The 16160-nt window shown below is 48.7% G+C and overlaps 1 pseudogene; it reads left to right on the top strand.

Annotated features, from left to right (window-relative positions):
- Nucleotides 1-6440: 6440 nt before the first annotated feature.
- On the top strand, nt 6441-7291 carry LOC142845192 (small ribosomal subunit protein uS5 pseudogene; annotated as a pseudogene).
- The last annotated feature ends 8869 nt before the right edge of the window (nt 7292-16160 follow it).

Below are 16160 nucleotides of genomic sequence, written 5' to 3'. Positions count from 1 at the left end.
ATCTCTAGGCCTCATTTTTACATAGAACTCCGTGATGTGAGCCCTGGACACCCCACTATGTCACTTAGTATCAAGCAGGTGGAAGGCCACCAGGAAATATTGGTTTTATTGATGAAGGCCCACCTTTCCTCTAAAACATCAAACCCTGGCAGAGAATCTGTTACCTGCAACAGAAAATGCCCCAGCGAGAACAGTCCTAAGAACTGGTTAGCTGTAAACGCTCCCTTGATGTGCCCATGAGTCAAGTCTCTGTTCTCTCCTCACCTATAGAGGGTTAATGAGTCTCTGAGAAGCCACATGGCTTGCCCAAGGCCGCACACCACGGGTTCTAGCCCGAGCTACACACTTCAGACTCCTGTACACCTGAGCCAGCTGCAACGCTAATCCCCCAAGGAAACATTCGGTCCTATGGGGGAGTGAAAGAGAAGGTCTAGAAAGAGCTACAGGGAAGAACTACAGAGTCACAAGAGCCATGAAAGTTGGTGGCCACCCCAGGCAGACATCATCACCACACCGGAAACTTTGTGTAACCTGGAGAACTTGGCACTCAGCATCGTAGATCCAGGAATCTTTCAGAGGTGCCTCGGCTCACCCATGTTTCATGATCTCAGATGCCATCTGCCTCCCCTTTGACTCTGAATAGTGGAATTTTCCAGGGCCTGCCTGAGGTGTGACATTACAGCACCCAGAAGGTAGAGGCGGTGGATCCTACTCTGCAGCCTAGGCTGATCTTGAACTTGCGATAGACCTACTTACTGCCTTAGTTTCCCAAGTGCTGGAGTCACAGGTGCTTGCCACCATCCCTGGCCTGGTTGTCTCTGATAACCCAGAAAAGGATTCATGGAAATTACTTTGATTAACTATTTTCAGAGGATATGAGTTGGCACTGTCACCAAGACTGAGTTTGAGCCCTGGGACCCACATGGTGGAAGTAGACACCTGACCCTTGAGTGGAATCCTCTCACCTCCATACAACCCCACCCCCTACATAGTCACAAAACAAACAAAGACGCAGTGGTTTCAAAATGAATAAATAAGATGAGCACAATGGCCCACACCTTTAATCCCAGCAGTGGGAGGCAGAAGTAGGTGAATCTCTGTGAGTTCGAGGCAAACCTGGTCTACATAGAGAATTCCAGGCCAACCAGGGTTACAACATAGTGAGACCCTGGCTCAAACTAACTCAGTCAACAAGAGAGTCTTCTCTGAAATTTTTGTTTGTTTGAGGCAGAGTCTGCTTGAGACTATAATTCCTAGATTCAAGCAATCCTCCTGTCTCAGTGTGGGGAGTAACTGGGACTACAAATGGCATACTATTAAATGTCTCAGTGATCTCTAATACAGAAAAAGGGAGAGGGACTTTTTTGTTTCTCATTTATTTTTTGAGAAAGAGTGTAATCATATAGACCAGGTTTAGTGCACATAACCCAGCCTGGTCTTGAGCTTGCTATGCAGCTAAGAGATTGATCTTGAATTCCTGATCCTTCTGCCTTCACCTCCCAAAGGCTGGTATTAGTGGACTTGAAACATGAACTGAATGCTGTTTTGTGCCCAGGGCCTTCCCTGCGCTAGGCAAGCGCTCTACCACTGAGTTGTGCTCCCAACCCCGTACCAAGGCTTCTGTGAAGTTAGTGTTTGATGTTCATATGAACAAAATCTTTCTGAGATACTCAGTAACTCCCCCGCCCCGAAACAGGGTTTCTCTGTGTAGTCCTGGCTGTCCTGGAACTCACTAATATCGACCTGCCTCCGCCTCCCGAGTGCCGGGATTAAGGGTGTGTGCTAGCACCGCCTGGCTGAGGTGCTCAGTCACTTGGGAAAGTAAAGCAGCACCATCCAGGAAGGGTCAGCTCTCTGAGGACGCAGGTGAGCTTGCAGCTTGAGGGATAAACCCAGCAGACTGAAGAGGACAAGGCGGTGGGGGCGACAGTGACTCCTGAGTCCCCCAACACCCTTAGCAGATGGCCTCTCTGGTGCACACAGTGGCCACCCCAGCCCTCAGAGCACCGTCTTACCACATGGACCTAGGGCTTGGTGATAACCGTTGCTCTCAGGCCTCCCACAGAAAGAAGAAAAGTTCTGGGATGCTGGGCACGGGTTTCCATCTGAGATAAGCCTGGGTAAAGGGCTTGCTCCTCTGGTACCCACTTGGCACAGAGCATACCCATGGTGGGTAACAGTACTGGTACCCAGCCGCACACGGCACAGAACAGCCAGATACGGAGCATCAACTCATCTGGATTCTCCCATCACCCCCATAAAAGGTATCCTGGGAACATTTCCATTGCAGATGTGGAAACTGTGGGCTTAGCTGATGTCAGGCAAGCGTGCCCTAGGTGGAGGCAGTCACTTCCATGCTACCTGGTTCCACAAAGACCTGGGGTGGGCTCTGGGGTCACAGAGCCATGGTTCCTTCTGTCCTCATCTCTCACTAGACCGTCTCCCATCTCTGCAGGTCTCAGTTCCCACCTCCAAAATCAAGACCGGGGCTGGAGATGGGGCTCCGCTGATAGAGTGTTTACAGTGCTTGGAGCCCTAGGCTGGATCCCCAGCGCTGCTGAACCGTGGGTCCTAGGTGCATGCCTGAACTCCCAAGATGGGGGAGGTGCTGACAGGAGGATCAAAAGTTCCAAGGTCACCTTCAGCTACACTGAGGGTGTAGCTACCTGAGACCAGCCTAGGCTTCAGGAGACCCTGCCTAAAAAGAAAATTTAAAATAGAATAAAGAATAGAAAACATTGTCAGTTGTTTGGTACGGAGGGACAAAGAAACGCTTAGCATGCTCATCCTGTGAGGAAGGACTGGTCCTTAACAAAGGAATGGGGATCCTGCATCTGTGTGGTTTAAAGCATGGGCATCTCACAGAGGCTGGCTGCCCGGTCCCCTCTGGAATGAGCCTCAGGTTACACGTGTCATCTGTCCATCCAGTCACCTGGGCCTATCAAGGTCCTCTCCTCTGCCCTTGTCTGCTCTGTATGAATTCCCAAAACATCTCAGGCCTTGTGCTGGGAAGTAAAGGGACCGAAATCCTTGACTTCTGGAGCCTCACTCTGGACAGCAGGAGATGGCACGAAGAGCCCCACAACGACACAAGGACTGTGATTGCTACAGCGACAGGAGAGGCATCAAACAGCCCTGCCACACGAGGCTGAGGAAGGCATCCTCACAGAAACGGCCGTCCTGAAATCCCTATGGTACTGAGGAGCAGGCTAGATAGCCAAGGAAGGGGATGGAGTCCAGGGCCTTGGGGGCATAAACTACAGTATAAACAGGGGTCATTTATCTAGGCAGCTGGAACACAAGGTTGGGGAACAGGCAGATCTTTTTTTTTTCTTTTTAAGACACAGTCTCAGGTTGCCCAGGCTGGCCTCAGACTTGCTATGTATGTTGCCAAGAATGATCCCGAAACTCTGATGCCCCTGCCTCCACCTCTCAAATTCTATATATACCTGGGCTACCATACCCAGTTTTATGTAGTGTTGGAGCTCAAACACAGGGACCAGCAACTTTCTTAAATCACATGGGGGCAACTAAGCCAGTTCTTTGTACAATAGACACTCTGAGCACAAACATGAGCTGAGCCTGGTTGGGAAGCCGAGGGACAAAAGTAACAAAACCTTCAAGACACTGGGGTGAGGGCGGGGGACCAGAGGGCACAGTGTCCTACACCAGGAACCTCTCTGAAGGCCGAGAAAGGCAGGAGAGGGAAAGGGTTGGTGTCTAAAGTGGTGAGAAGGTCTCTCTTCGCAGATCAAGATAACAACTCCCCACACTCATGAGGGTCCCCCAGGCAAACAGCTTTGCAGGTTTGCCCCTTCAGGCCAGGCAGGTAGCTGGAGATAATCTCTCACCAGGTGCTAAAGCGTTTGCTCTAGGATCAACTAGTACCCTGCCTGACTGAGAGACATCTTTACACAGCTCCTGTGGCCTAAGCAGAAGCCATCTGAAGGCTGTTCAGGACCCAGGAGCCTTGAAGACTTGGGAAATCCTTTGCTGAAGGTAAAGATCTAACCAGCCAGAATGCACAGAACGTGCAGAATCAGGCAGGCACATTCTATAGGGCAACAGAAATAAGGACTCTAACCTACTTAGTGGGACACCCCGCCACCTCCAAGTTCACTGTACACTCAAAGCCATAGGAATCACCCCGCCACCTCCAAGTTCACTGTACACTCAAAGCCATAGGAATTCCTCAGCATCCACACAACTGACATGTTTGTGTCCTCTGGGTCTTGTCTTTGATCACGATCCCAATTCTTTTTCCTTTCTGCTGTTTTGTTTGTTGGTTGGTTTTTCCCAAGACAGGGTTTCTCTGTTGTAGCCCTAACTGTCCTGGAACTCGTTCTGTAAGACCAGGCTGGCCTCGAACTCAGAGATTCGCCTGCCTCTGCCTCCCAAGAGCTGGAGTCACCGCCTGTGGTTTTGTGCAGTTTTGCAGATTTTATTATTTCGCGTGTGTGGCTTTATCATCAGGCGTCATCCTTTCCCTGTATCAGTTTAACCACAGCCAAAGTCCATCATGTTGTGGACCTGCGGGTTCTGACGGTGGGGACACTACAGTGAGGCCCACTCTCCCTGTCTTCCTAGACACTCGATTTCTTCTTCCGTGGACTGCCTGTTCGTACCAATTACCCCCATTTTCAGTGAGCCTTCTTCTGTCTGGCTTGTTTCGAGACACTTTCTCGGCATTTGCTTTTTATTAGCTTTGGGTCTTGAATGTACATGGAGTTGTAGAATGTTCCGGAGCCTGGGGAAGAAGCCCCAGGTTAGTGTTTTCAAACAGATGGACTGTAGCCGGAGGTGTCAGGGAGCATTTGTTCAAAGTCCCACCCATTTCGTCTCCATTTTTCAGGATTCCCTTATTTGTGATCCGGACTGAGCTATGGGTTGGAAGGGACTGTCACCTGTGCATGGACACCGACAGGACCTTGAGCTGTGTGTGGACACCGGACAGGACCTTGAGCTGCGTGTGGACGCCGGACAGGACCTTGAGTACCGGAAGGAGCCATGACTTCTCTGCTGGCTTTATCTCTCCTGGGTTCACCTTTGCAATGAGTTCTAGACTCTGTTCAGTAGGCTCCCTTGTTCCCTCTGCTGTGCCTCTAACTCTGAGTGGAATTACAGTGATTGTCTTATAGTCTGAAGGGTTTAAGATCCTTGTACTAATCAAACAAATTTGGCCAGGGTTGTTCCAAAAAGGACAGTTTCAAAAACAGAAAAAGCCAAAAAACAAAAAACCCCAAACAGCTCCTTGACCTAGAGCCCTTGGGTTAAAAAATGATACAGTTCCAAAGAGGTGGCCTGGAGGATGTCCCCAAGGGCATGGAGCCCCTTAGTGACTCATGCTGAGGCTGCTTCTGGTGGGGGCGTGGCAACTCCAGGCTGTCCGCCCCAGGTGAGGTTAAGGGGTACCTGGGACAGAGTGCAGTTTCCCTCCAGTTTCAGGATAGTTTGCATCAGGGTCTTTCCTGATAGGAAACTTTTCTACAGATTGAAACAATAGAAAAAGGAGCTGATTCAAGCGTTGATTGCACTAGGTGCTCTGATGGATTGGCCGATGACGGTGGCTTCTACCGGACAATATCAACATGACTCGGCATGCCCTAAGTGTGGTGTGGGAGGAGGTCATGGGTCTCACATCCTGGCTGGATGTGAAGCAAGGGGCAGAAGTCGTGAGATGTGAGCTGGACCCCTGGAGAAGAGAAGACAGCAGAGGAGACTCCAGGGAAGAAGGCTGCGGAGAGCTGAGGAGCCGAAGTCCTTACCTGGTTGCCAGTTGGCCATCACACCTGCCCTTTGTCTCTTTCACTCAAATGAAAGTTAAGGAAAGGCAGGGCCCCAGGTGACACTCCTGTCCAGCAAGGAAAAGGACTCCTTCAGAGATGACGGAGTCCTGGCCTCTGTGGCAGCAGTTGGGACAGTCATTCTTACACTTCCGTGGCTGCTGTTGCTTTCCCCAAACCTCTATAGACTAGGGTTTTGAATTTAGAGGACGTAGGCCTGGGCCTGGGTCTGGAATGTCACCTTTCTAACAGGGCCACGGGTGGCTTGGGGGTCATATGCCTCTTGTTTCCAATGCTTCCAACACAGTCCTGGAAGGGAGTTGTTTAAACGCCTTATGACATGTGCTTAGTTTCCAGACTTTCAGGTCTTCTTGTGGCCTGATTTAACAATGTAAAATTGACATAGGTGTGTTCTCCCCAGCACTGGGAAGAAGGAAAAAAGGAAGGAGAGAGAGGAGACAAAAAAAAAAAAAGAAAAGGAGGGGAGAGGTCGCCAGGTGTGGTGGTGTCTGTGGTCCAGGCGCTCACAATGTGAAGGCAGAAGGATGTGAGGTTGAAGGACATTCTCCTCTACACAGTGAGCTCTAGGCCAATTTAGGCCGCATGAAATTCTATCTTAAAGACAGAGGGAGAGCTTCTTTTTCTGGAAAACACCAAATGGCAGATGACACCGGTGCAGCGGGAGGGCCCAGAGGACCCGGGGGGCCCAGGATTAGGAGGCCGTGGCAGCTTCCTCGGAGGATTCGGCAGTGGTCTGAGGGGCGCCGGCTGACGTCGAGGCCGTGGGGCTCGCGGAGGTAAAGCTGAAGACAAGAAGTGGATTCCCGTCACCAAGCTGGGCCGCCTGGTTAAGAACGTGAAAATCAAGTCCGTAGAGGAGATCTACCTGTTCTCCCTGCCCATTAAGGACTTTTTCCTGGGAGCATCCCTAAAGGATGAGGTTCTGAAGATCATGCCCATGCAGAAGCAGACGAGGGCAGGCCAGCGGACCAGGTTCAAGGTTTTCGTCACTATTGGGGACTACAATGGTCACGTAGGTCTCGGTGTCAAGTGCTCCAAGGAGGTAGCCACTGCCATCCAAGGGGCCATCATCTTGGCCAAGCTTTCCATTGTCCCTGTGCGGAGAGGCTACTGGGGGAACAAGATTGACAAGCCCCACACTCTTCCTTGCAAAGTGACAGGCCGCTGTGGTTCTGTGCTGGTGCGTCTCATCCCTGCCCCCAGAGGCACTGGCATAGTCTCCGCTCCTGTGCCCAAGAAGCTACTGATGATGGCTGGCATTGATGATTGCTACACATCAGCCAGGGGCTGTACTGCCACCCTGGGCAACTTTGCCAAGGCCACCTTTGATGCCATCTCTAAGACCTACAGCTACCTGACCCCCGACCTCTGGAAAGAGACTGTGTTCACCAAGTCTCCTTATCAGGAACTCACTGACCATCTTGTGAAAACCCATACCAGAGTCTCTGTTCAGAGGACCCAGGCTCCAGCTGTGGCCACCACATAAGGGTTTTCTTTCTTTCTTTCTTTCTTTCTTTTGGTTTTTCGAGACAGGGTTTCTCTGTGGTTTTGGAGCCTGTCCTGGAACTAGCTCTGTAGACCAGGCTGGTCTCGAACTCACAGAGATCCGCCTGCTTCTGCCTCCCGAGTGCTGGGATTAAAGGCGTGCGCCACCACTGCCCGGCTACATAAGGGTTTTTATACAAGGAAAGTAAAAGTGAATTAAGTCTGTTAAAAAAAAGACAGAGGGAGAGAGAGAGATGGGTAGATAGATAGGTAGATAGATAGATCCATCCATACATTCATACATACATTCATACATACATACATACAGAGATGTTAGATAGACACATAGATATATAGATGATCGATGGTAGATACACGATACATACATACATGGGTACAAGATACATAGATGATGGATGGATGAAATAAATAGTTATGACTATCCGAGTCTCTGTTGGGAGTGATGCTCATGTCAGGGCTAGGTGCTTAAACAGCAAACACATATGACGTTTTCTGCTAAGAGTGTGGCTGACATTTGTGTGTCTCTGCTCAAAGCCTGAGACCTGAGGAATAAGGTGTAGCAGGAGGGGCAGAGGCGGCAGTTCCTGGAATGGAGCCCTGCTGAGCCTCTGCTTGCAATTCCCTTTAGACTTGTCGGAAGTTTCCGGCGACAGCAGGAAGAACAGTGGGACCAGGATGTGCACTGGCTTTCTTTCTTTTTAAGATTTATTTTAGTGTGTGTGTGTGTGTGTGTGTGTGTGTGTGGTGTATCCACATATGCATGCTCAGGTGCCCATAAAAGAGAAAGGGGTATTCGATGCCTTGGAGCTGCAGTTACAGACATTTGTGAGCTGCCCAGTGTAGGTGGTGGGATCCGAATTCAGGACCTCTGATAGAGCACTCAAGACTCTGACCCAACTCTCCAGCCCCGACTTCCTTCCTCCCTCCCTTCCTCCCTTCTTTCCTCCCTCCCTCCTTCCCTCCCTTCCTTCCTAAGTTTGTTTTGGGACAGGATCTTCAGTCCAGGTCTCTGGCCTCAAGTTCACTGTGTGGTCAAGGATGACCTTGAAGTTCTGACCCTCACACTTCTACTTCCAGGGTGCTGGAATTACAAGTGTGTGTCGCCACGCCCTTTTTTTTTTTTTTTTTTTTTTACGGGCGCTAGAGGTGGAAGGAAGGGCTTCTCCAACCCCTGGCACTCCATCAGCCAAGCTACAGCCCAGCTGTGCACACCTGTTTTCAGGAAAGGGGCTGACAGTAGAGTGGACACAGTGCCAGGAGGACACCAGCAACTGGCCTGCTCTCACAACGTTAGTATAAAAAGCCAGTGCTTAGGTGAGTGTGCGCGAGCCTCTAGATGCAAGTCCCAACCTCTCTAGGCTGTGCTAGATGGGCCGTCTTTGTTTTTTTCTCCTTTTCTCCATTGTATAATTGCTCTTTCCTGTGACCACACCCAATACACAAACACCCAATTTTACTGCAAAAAAGCATGGGCTATTAATGTCTTCTCAAAACAAAAATATTTATTTGCATGGGGGCAATCACAGCTAAGGGCCGACAGTTTATGGGTGGCTACCTGGAAAGAGGAGGGTAGGTCAATGGGTGGGGACGGGCCTTGCATTTTTTTCTCTTTAAAACTTGCAGTTACCCTTGGAGTTTAATGCCCTGTGCTCTTCTTTTTAATAACATAGTAGCACACACACACACACATTTGAGTTAGAAAATACTGTTCAAATCCGTATAAATGTTGAGTGGAAGAACACAAAAGCTTGCCTCTCTCAGTCTTATTCTAGGAGGAAGTTTAATTGTGAGGCATTCCAGGAGGGGATGGGCCTCTTTTCCCCTGGCCTTCCAGTAACAAGGGGACCAACTTTTGTTCTGAGGACTGACCTGGTGTGGTGGTCCCTCCATTCCCCAAACGCAGGAGGCTGAGGCAGGAAGCTCGTGAGTTTTAGGGCAACCTGGGCTGCACTCTGAGACTTTTTTCCCTAAATAATAAACGAGGGGAATTTGGTAATATTCTCAAAGTTTTTGTTTTGTTTTTACAGTGCTGGGAACGCGGCACCACTGAGCTACACTCCCGGCTTGCTGGGTCTCTTATCTCTGTATTTATATCCATTTCTGTCTCTCTCATCTCTGTATTTATATCCATTTCTGTCTGGCGCTACTGTATAGGAAGATTTCTGTTTGTCATCTAACATAAACCTACCACTTACTGAGTGTTCTTGGCTATTCCCCTATTGTGTGTGTGTCAGAGTTTTGTTTTTTTCTGTTTTTGAGACAGGATTTCACTATGCAGCTGTGCTTGGCCTTAAACTGGAGCCATAAACCACATTTGCCATGAATTCACAGAGACCCACCTGCCTCTGTTTCCTAAGTGCTAAGATTAAAGATGTGCACCACACACTTGGTTATTTTTTTCTTTTTATTATTTTGTTTTTTTACACACTTGACTTTTTCTATATTATGTGTCTAGCTCACCCCAAATCTCATTTTCCCTTCACTATCTATTCTTCCCAGTTTTATTAACGTATACTTGACAAGTGAAAATTGCTCCTGAAGGATTAATCAAGTTATTTAATATACCTACTTTCTTATGTTCTGCTCCTTCATTTGCGGTGAGGACCTTGGAGCCTGCTCTCCGGGTGCTTCTGAAGTGTTCTCTATACACCAGGACTAACTGTGGTCATCAGGTTGTGCAGAGAATTCCAGAATCTATTCAGTGCCATTTAGCTAACGTCTCCCACCAGTCCCCAACACCCTCCTCACTCTCTAAGACAGGGTCTCACTATGTAGCTCCAGCTGGCCTGTAGCTTTCTGGGTGGATCAGGTGGGACTTGAACTTGTGAACAGAGGAGGAGCTGCAGGAGGGGACAGGCTCTTTTTCCTCTGGCTTTCTGGTAACAGGACTAAGTGTTGTCTCCTCACGAGAAGCAATTCTGTTTCTGAGGACTGACCTGGTGTGGTGACCACTGTATTCCCTGAACTCAGGAGGCTGAGGCAGGAAGATCATGAGTCTAAGCGTGTTGGGATTGCAGGTGTGCACCCCCAGGCCAAGTATGCCTGTGCTTGGTAAGCACACCTAAAGAGGCCGACATCCCTGGTCCCTATCTGTCTGCAATATGTGGAGTTCATGTTTTGGGTTTGTTTGTTTGTTTGTTTGTTTATTCATTTGGTTGGTTGGTTTTGTTTTATTTAGTTTTTAGGGTGCTTTTTTTCGAGACAGGGTTTCTCTGTGTAGCCCTGTCGTGGAACTCTGTAGACCAGGCTGACCGCAAACTCACAGAGATCCACCTGCCTCTGCCTCCCGAGTGCTGGGATTAAAGGTGTGCGCCACCACTGCCTAGAGTCTTTTGTTTTGTTTTTGTAATTTTTAGAGAAACTTCTTATTTTATTTATTCACTGATTTTATTACTTTAAATATTATTTTTTATTTGTGTGTTTGTGTGTGTGTCTGTGTATGCATGGGTGTGTGTGCTCTCAGAGGTCAGAAAAAGAGTGACTCCTTGGAGCTTAAGTTCCAGGTGTGTGTTAGCGGCCCCGCATGGGGACTGGGCTTCAAGCCTTAGTTCTCATGAGAGGTCAGCTATGGCTCTTACCTGCTGAGCCATCTCTCCAGCCTCCTCTATTTTTTTTAAAAAAAATAAGTTAGATTTAAAAAAATATTTTACATGTGTGAGGGTTCTGCCGGCATGTATGTACATGTACCACATGTATGCTTGGTGCCCATGGAGATCAGGAGAGTGCATTGGATCCCATGGGACTGGACTTTTAGATGCTTGACCCCTGAGCCATCCCACCAGCAGCCCTCTTTATTGATGTGTGTGTGTGTGCGCGCACGTGCACACACGCGTGAATGTATTCTACACATGTACCAGTACCCGAGGATCCCCTGCAGCTGGAATTGCAGGTAGCACGAGCCTCCTAATATGGGTGCTGGGAACCTAAGTCAGGTCCCCTGTAAGAGGAGCAGATGCTCTTGACCACGGAGCCGTTTCTCCAGCTCTTCTTTCTTTGTGTTTGTTGTTTGAGAAAGGGTCTCACATAGCTCAGGGTGGCCTTAACTGACTTCATGTCTCCATTTTCCATACCTAACTAACACATTTGGTAGGATCCAAACCCATCAGAGTTTGGAATTGCTTTTTCTGGTGTGTGTGCCAGCGACTCAAACTAGTGACTTGCTTTTAACAGGCAAGTAGACACTCTCCCACCAGGCTACACCCTCGCTTCAATCAGAAACACAGGCCTTAGCTTTTGTTGATATCTGGAGTAGAACATCAAGACTTGCAACGTTTGTTATTCTAGTTATCCAGAGAAAATCCTAGAAGAATGAGGAGCATCACTCTTATTAGGAGGCAGCAAACCCTAAAGATGCTCTTTGCTCCCTAAACGTGGTATTGGGGGAAGTCCTGAGCCTCGACTGCCCAGTCCAAAAACAGGTAGCAAAATATGGGTGAGCCCCAAAGAGCCCAGTGTGGGGGCATGGGGTTTTCCCCACCTCCTGGGTCTCCAGGGCAGGAAGTTGACTTCTTATCCATGTTTAGGCAGGAGCAGCTGAGTGATGAGCTACCTGTTACTCAGAGGCTCCTGGTTACTCAGAGGCACAGGACCTTTGCGTCTATGATGATCACTGTGTGTGACAGCCTGTCCTGTTTGGAAACCTGTGCCCTACAATAAACTTCCCACCAGCCCCGGAGGACTCAGCACTAGCCTCAAGGGAGGCAGTGCCTGCTTGTGGGTGAACTCCCTCCAGCACACACTTACGTGTCCACGTATGCCTTTCCCTAGCACCATGCACTAGTGCAAGTCTCCTCGTTGACCCGCAAATACCCACCAAATAGCTCCTGTGCAGTTACATGACCGCAGGCTTTGGACACGCGCAGTATCCGCTGTGGACTTTCTGGACTGTTGTGTAAGGCTTTAGAAATCAAATGTGTGATGTTGCAAGGCTGGGGATGTAGCTGAGTGACAGAGCTCTTGCCTGGTACCTGGAGGTCCAGAGCTCCATTCACAGCAACACAGACATACACGCACGCGCGCGCGCGCGCACACACACACACACACACACACACACACACACACACACACACACAGGGCACAACAGCTTCTTGTCAAATGTAAAGTAACAAAGTTGGAGCCCTGCTTCCTTACTCCAGCCTGGAGCGCTCTGCCTCCACCCCAGCAGTAGGACCCATTTCTGTTCTTTTATAGGAACAATTCTCACTAACATCGTTTTAACTAACTCCAAAGGCGCACCATTTCCAATAAAGGAAAAGAATGAGAACCTTCTCCTTGCCTAACTCCGAGGCTTGGTGGAGCCAAAATTGAGTTCTTACTTGTACAGGGTTCTAGTTCCCTAATCTCACTGTGAACTCTAACCCAGAGTCTGACCTTTGGAAGGTGGAACAGGAGCCAGGATGTGAGACTCTAGCATTATTTACCGTAAGCATGTGTTTTGAGGGACCGGAAATGTAACTCAAAGATGGCTTTCCTGGCACGTGGGGAACCCTGGGCTCCATCTCCAGCACAAAAAGCAAAATGGATGAAGGAGGAGGAATAGCTGCAAAGACACTAAGGAGCCAAAGAATTTGCCTTGCAAACCCGAGGATGTAAGTTCGATTCCTGGATTCCACCATGGGAGGAGACAGCCTTGGTATACTCTCTCTCACTCTCTCATCCTCTCCCTTTCACAATAACAATGATGATGATGACAATGATGGTAGGACTGAAATGTAAAAAAAAAAAAGGAAGAAAAACATGTTTAAAAACAAAACGTTTTGTTTTCTTTCCTTCTCTCTTTTTATTATGATTTATTTTTAGTCAGACATGGTGGCACAGGCCTTTAATTCCAGCACTAGGGAGACAAAAGCCAGAGTACCTCTGAGTTCAAGGTCAGCCTGGTATATAAATCAAATTCCAGGACAGACGAGGCCACACAATAAGACTCTATCTCAAATAACCAGAAAACAAACAAAAATTTTATTCACACAGGCATGTGTGTGTGTGTGTTTGCACCATGTGTGTTCAAGTACCAGAAGGGGCCAGAAACATCAGATTCCTTAAAGTTGAAATTACAGATGGTTGTGAGCCACCATGTGGGTACTGGCAACCAAACCTAGGTCTTTTGAGAGAGCCTCCAGTCTTAAACAACGATTCATCTCTTTAGCCCTGTGTTATTTTTAGAGAAAAAAAATCTGTATCCTAGGCTGTCCCAAAAATTGCAGCAATCCTCCTGTTGTAGCCTCATGAGTATTGCGATCAGCCAGGGTGAGCTGCCATGGCCAGCAACAATGCAATAACACTTTTCTCCTTCCTTCCTTCCTTCCCTCCTTTCTTAGTTTTGACAGGCGGTCTTATTGTGCAGACCTGGCTGGCCTGGAACTCTTCCTATGGACCAGGCTGACCCAGAAGAAACAGCTCCACCTGCCTCTGCTTCCGAGTGGTGGAAAGGTGTGTGCCACCGCTCCTGGCTATAATTCCGTTTTTAAAACATTTTATCTCAGTGCTATACATATATAAAGTGCTATATCAGTGCCAAGGTAGTCAGGGTAAGAGGACAGAATAGCAAGTCCGTGGTGTGTTCAGCGTGCCGCTGCTGTGTGCGTGGGGGACGGGTACATAGTAAACATGTCATTCCACTTTACTCAGGAAGAGGGGCTGGGGAAGGAAACAGTAACTCCTTCCAAACAGAAGGATAAAACGAAAGGAAACAAACGGGAGACAGCAAGAACATCAATGATAGCCACAAAGCACAGTCAAAGCCCCAGCTATCCTGCTGCCAGAGGGCTCAGTGGGTGAAGGTAACCTGAGTTCAATCCCCGGGCCCCAAGTGACGCAAGGAGACTTGACTCCCTGGAAGCTGTCATCTGACCTCGCATTAGCACTGCACACCCCCAGCTAAAAAGCATAAATGAATATGATAAAATTTTCAATAAAATAAATACATGCTCAATCACAGACAAGACTCAACACCAGAGCATGAAGGAAAAGATGACCACAATTGATTACCAAAGGATTTCAATAGTCGAGGAAGCAGCAGTGGCGCCCGCCTTTAATCCTAGCACTCAGGAGGCAGAGGCACACGATGTCTGAGCTTGAGGCCAGCTCGCTCTTCAGAGTCCTGGACAGCCAGGACTACTCAGGGAAACCCTGTCTCAAAAACAAAAGAAATCAGACAAAAAAAATTCAAGCGTGAAATATTTCAGATATAAAGATGAAAGAGAATAGACCAGTTGTAGGGGTATGTGTGAGGATGGCAAAAGGACCAAAAGAAAAAAAGAAGAAAGAAAGAAAGAAAAAAAGAAAGAAACAAACAAAGAAAGAAAGAAAGAAAGAAAGAAAGAAAGAAAGAAAGAAAGAAAGAAGGAAGGAAAGAAATGAGGTGTTGGGGCGTGGCAACTAGACCGCCCACTGATGGTTTCCTTTCAAGTCCGGAATGTAACGCTATTCAGAGCCTGGAGTTTTTCCCTCTGTGCAGACTTCAGCTTCTCATTTGCCCTGTAAGAACCCAGAAATTAGCCATAGGTATAGAATTCTACAAGGCCAGCAAACACAGCCCACAGGGTGCTCCGTTCCTCTTGGCCCTTACAGGCCTGTTTCTGTTGGGCGTTCACTTCTAGACCCCCATTGGCAGATTCAGAGACTGAGGCCAGAGGAGACTCCACTGTGTGTATGTAGCCTGTGGCTGAAGAGAATCCACTGTGCAGTTAGCCGATGGCAGAAGAAAATTTACTGTGTGCTTAGGTGACTGGACACCTGCCAGAGCCCAGTTTCCCTCCCGGGAGCCATTGTCAATGCTAGCTCCCACGAAGGGTGTAACAAGGAGACACATCACCCCAGGAAGAGCCGCCACCCTGGCTGAGCCTGATGAGGTACCTTCTGGTCTCTGGTTGGGCAGGATCTTTCACCCCAATGGCTGTTGCTACGGGACCTCTCCAGCTATGGTTCCTAAAGAGCAACCCCCATCAACAGCATCCCCTCTCACAGAAGAACTTTAGACATGCTCATTGCTGGGGTCCACCCAGAACACCTGAATCCAAGCCTGGGAGCGGCCCCATGATCTGCCCTGAGATTGGGACAGCCTCGTGACCACTGCTCAGGCTCACCTGTCTCAGGAATCTGAGCTGCGGCGAGATTTCATCTCCCGTAGCCCCAGGCCAGCAGTGTATAAGGAAATTGTGATCTTTTATTAAGCTTCGTGCTGAGCTGAACCCGCACAGTGTGGAAAGTTGCTTAATAATTGCTTCAGCAAATGCTTCCTCGAGGCTTGCCTGGTATGGTCGGGTTTTGTTTCTTTAGGTCTTCCCGCCCTCCCCATGGAGTTGTGTTGCTTAGGCTGGTCTGAACTCTCTACATTGTCCACAACTTTGAACTTCTGATTTTCTTGCCTCAAGTTCTGGGAGTATAATGTACACCACTAACCCCAGTTTATGGGGTGCTGGGGAAAGAATCCAGGGCCGTGTGTGTGTGTGTGTGTGTGTGTGTGTGTGTGTGTGTGTGTGTCACACATACGCTAGACCAGTCTTCTACCAACTGAGCCCTGGCCTGTGCTAGCAGTTTTCTTGGGACCCTTAGATTCTCGCAAGGGGTTGTAGAAAGAGCAGTACTTTCCACTCTTGAATGTGAAGGCGATTCCTGAATGTAAGGGTAATCTTCCTGACCCCCATCACTGGTCTGTGCTGATGGCTGTCAACCTCCCACATCTTGGGGATCAGGCACTGAGGAAGCACCAAGGATGTGTAGAATGGAAAAGGGGAGCTCCTGGCATCCAGCTGGTTGCTTAGGGGCAAAAGTCACCTCTGATCCACATTCACTGGACTTGGTAGGTTCCAGAACTTAAGGTTGACAGATTGGAAAGTCACTCCTGTTAAC

This window comes from Microtus pennsylvanicus, chromosome 2, assembly GCF_037038515.1.
Source record: "Microtus pennsylvanicus isolate mMicPen1 chromosome 2, mMicPen1.hap1, whole genome shotgun sequence".
In the NCBI taxonomy this organism is placed as follows: domain Eukaryota; kingdom Metazoa; phylum Chordata; class Mammalia; order Rodentia; family Cricetidae; genus Microtus; species Microtus pennsylvanicus.
Note: the sequence above shows the minus strand (reverse complement) of the source record. Positions and strands in the feature narration are given on the sequence as shown.